At 33.4% G+C, this 4,190-nt stretch overlaps 1 protein-coding gene across 6 annotated transcripts in view; it reads right to left on the reverse strand.

Moving 5' to 3' along the window:
* NLGN1 (neuroligin 1) overlaps nucleotides 1-4,190 on the reverse strand; it is a 904,313-nt gene that overhangs the window by 556,871 nt on the left and 343,252 nt on the right. The gene's annotated exons all lie outside the window — the stretch shown is intronic.

Consider the following 4,190-nt stretch of genomic DNA (forward strand, 5'->3'; position numbering starts at 1 on the left):
TGAAGTAATATTGAAAATGAAAGTAAAACTGTCATAGTTTCATTTATACAATTTTAAAGGATATTATTCACATAATGGTGATTATGTAAAAATACATTTATGGCTCTCGAATAATTTTTAAATTGTTGTGAGGGACAGGATTGGCTCTTCCAGGGGTCAGCAAACTATTGAGAGGAAACATACCCAAAGAACCGCATGGTAGCTCGCGAGCCGCAGTTTGCCCACCCCTGCCTTAGGGTATCATAAAAATCCGTATTCAGACTTTCCATTTCATTGAGTTTAAACCTTTCCCATCTTCTTCCTTTTATGTTTCCTGACTTGCTCCAACCCCACCTCAAACTTCATCCTAGTCTTGTCAAAATCAGAGTCAATGAACAAGCAGTCACTTTTCAGTGTCTAAGTTGCCCTCTTATAGTGAGCTAAGAGTCTTATAGTGACTTAAAGAGATACATTAACTTAAAGGCCACTTGGGTACCATTCAGAGTAATGGTTTATAACAGATAATAATGTATAACATAACTAGAGAATGCTTTAGGCAGGCTCATTGTGTAGTAAACATAATAAAACAGTTTCCTTTTAGTATCAATTGTAAGTACATTATTTCCCCCACCACTAAGACATAGTAAGTGAAGACAAAGATCACATCATTTGCATATTTTATATAGCTCTAGCATAGTTTATCTCATTTAGGGTTTAAGCACTCAAATACTTTGCCATTCACTTTTTGGTAAATTATCATTTTTAAAAGGCACAAATATTAGTTTACATCATGATTTTTATGATGGATCCCATGTTAGCAACCCACTGTTACAATAAACTGCTTTTCTTTATATTAAAAAAGCCAAAATAATGCATCATTACCATGGATGGCAAGTTAGACCCAGTACATTTGCTCATCAGAGAATATGATTCTCTGAGGTCTACTTCGACTCTGCCCTTCTATAATCTCCCTTTTTGTCAAGGGAGTCACTTCTCTGCCTCTCTCCTCAAAGCTCAGGACCATCCTTGGCTTATTGCCTGTCCTGGAGAAATAAATAAAATTATCCGAATTGAACCATAATAATGCCTCACTACAGTTAGTCCTCTGTACCTGTGGGTTCCATATCCATGTATTCAACCAACCTTAGATAAAAAATTTTACAAAAAAAAATGTTACGCTCTTGCTGATGTGTACTATGTAGTTAGGCCTAGGATGGTGGTATCTGTACTGAACATGTACACTTTTTTTTTCTTGTCATTATCTCCTAAACGATACAGTATAACCACCATTTGCATAGTATTTACATTGCATTAGTATTATCAGTAATCCAAAGTAGCTTGGCATTATAAGTAAATTAAAGTATATGGGAAAATGTGAATAGGTTTATGCGAATACTACTCTATTTTATATAAGGGACTTGAACATCCACACATTTTGGTATCTGCAGAGGGGTACCCTAGAACCAATCTCCCACAGATATTGAGTGATGACTATTACAAAATAGTACTAAAATTACTAGTGGGCCATAAGACCTTGCCCATGCAATCTCTTCTAACCCTCTAACTGCTTTCTTAAATTGTCTCTTTGCTTTGAACTCTGAGAACAAGATGCCTCTGTTGGCCTATTCCCAGAATTTAATCAAAGACTTTGATATTAGACTGGCGATTCTTGGTTCATTTTTATTAGGTTGGCCTTCTCTCATTGATTTGTTCCTGGTAAAAAGTCTACATTACTAATCTCAATTGAGAAGCTTAAATCAGAGAAAAAGAAATGGGGACAAAAACAGCATCCAATACATCCAATGGTGACCAAAGCCAAGCTTGCTCATTTCGCTAATTTTCGAGCCACCATGCTTGCTTGCTCATTTCGCTAATTTTGGAGCCACCATGATAAAAGAGATATTTCTGTAGGAAATAAAGTTCACCACAGAACACGAACACGAAGTCAATTAAAACATTAATGGAGGGCCTCTGATTTCAGAGCCGCCTAAAATGAACTAGATAACCATATATAAAATGGTCTAATGTTCCACAAAACTTGCCAATCAGCCTGCCTTGTCATTGCATTTTTGATTCACACTTTATGTTGACACTGGCGTCCTGACATCTCACCCATTACTCCCTATCTATCTTTCAGTGTCACTAAGTGCAGTTTATCTCACCAACCTTTCTTCCTTGTTTGGAACCTCTGCTAACCTCTCAAGAAACTGCTTTTCTTTTTCCTTTCAATAGAAGGGAAAACAATGGGTCACTCTAGAGGACTGTGAGAACAAGAACAGGCAAATTAGGTTATTATGTTTTTTTAACACAAGGACTGCATCTCAGTATTATCATTACATGCTAATTTTGAGTATTACAAATTATTGCACACTGGCTCATATTCAGTTTCTGTGCTGAACAGAAAGCGAAAAAGCATTACATCAAAAAAAGGGCAAGACTGAGTCAGTTTTCAGGGTTTCTTAGTGTACCACACAAAATGGCTGGAATGGAAGCCGAATTTCCTATTTGATTTTGCTCAGGGACTACTACAAACAGTTCCTCTACAATTGTTATAGGCCCAGAGTTAAAGCTTCATGATTTTAGGTAGCTCCAGGTAAACATCTGCTAATTGCTCTGTTTCGCTGACTTGAATATCANATTTTTCCCTCACTTCCTGTTGAATCATCTTGAGTAATCAACAAATGATGAATAAATTCATTCTTGATCAGAGAAGAAGAGCTTCACAAAAAGCATCTCTGTTCTCACATAGCAGGAATTGGATATTCTCTAAAAACTCAGGTACTATTCTCTGAACATCAACTCTAACCTATTTTATTGTGGCCAAATCAGATATTGGAAAATAAAAGTATTTTATTATATATTTTGACTTCCTGATTTCCAATATCTAATGTGGATAAATTTTCTAAGTATTTCATGAACACATGTGAATTTGAGAGAGAATTTCAGGTAGAAAAAAGAAAAAAAAAAAGAGAAGTTAATGTCAGCACCTTGTTTCTGAGAAATGCCTGTCCTTAGGTAATGTTGCACTAAGAAATTTATTGAAAAAATTTTCTTTAAATGTTGAAAAAAATCTTAAAACTTGCAATTGAAATTACAAAATTGTAATGATTCAAAGGCAAAAATTGAAATGATTATGGATGCAATTTCTTTAACTATGAATGTTTTTGTAATTGTTGAATTTTGACAAATGACTAGATTTGTGTAGACTAGTTTCCTAATCTTGAAACTATCATTTAATTTGAAAAATATTACAAATCTTAAAACATATAAAATCATTAATATCATAAAACAGAATATCATTGAATGTGTCTCTCATTAAGACTCCTCCAAACTGAATGACTCACAATTGTTTACTCTGGGTCCACTCTTCTTATTTAGTAAACAATGTACTTATATATAAAACAAATTTTATGATTTAATGAATTAACTGGATAATTTAAACCAAATAATAAATTTCCCATGGAATTTTATTTGAAAGGGTTCGTATTTGAAACTGTCTGAATAATTCTTTAGTACTATTATTTTTCATTTCTTTTCAGTGAAGATGTCTCTCCCACTTGTAAATATCTTTCTACCTTCCAAGATTTGGGCCATCATTCCCTACCTACAAGAATATATTTTTTATGCTAAATGTAAGCCAACTATCAGTCTATGTTGTCCATCACTCATGTATTCACCAACATCTGTTGAATACCAAATACCCCAAAAAAAACCCCAAAAAAACAGGTACTCCCTGTTGGAAGAAGCTGTAAATATAATTTGGTTATCAAGTGTAAGAATTCCCTTTAGGCTTACATTATTGCTTTAGGTAGCAATTTCACATTTCTGGTTCAGTATATATTATAAGAAAAATATTCAACATTGAAGAATGCCAGCCCCTTCTTTGTCTTTCCAGGCTATTAATTTATTCTCACATGATAATTACACATTAAACATCTGCAGCTACTTATAGATGAAGTCTTAAAGTACCCTCAAGATAAATTCTAATTACTATTTTTTTATCATTACTGATCTAGAAAATGGAGCACCAATGCAGGAGATAATTTTAGAAAGAGATGAAGCACCTAACTTTTAATAAAAAAATTCAAAACTATTATTATATATATACAAATTTGTTAATAATAATTTTTCAATTAACTCACAAGTTAGTGAAATTGTCTATATAAGATATAGCAATAAAGTAACTCTTAGTCTATACCATGATTTATAAA

This window comes from Hipposideros armiger, unplaced genomic scaffold, assembly GCF_001890085.2.
Source record: "Hipposideros armiger isolate ML-2016 unplaced genomic scaffold, ASM189008v1 scaffold_320, whole genome shotgun sequence".
NCBI classification, from domain to species: domain Eukaryota; kingdom Metazoa; phylum Chordata; class Mammalia; order Chiroptera; family Hipposideridae; genus Hipposideros; species Hipposideros armiger.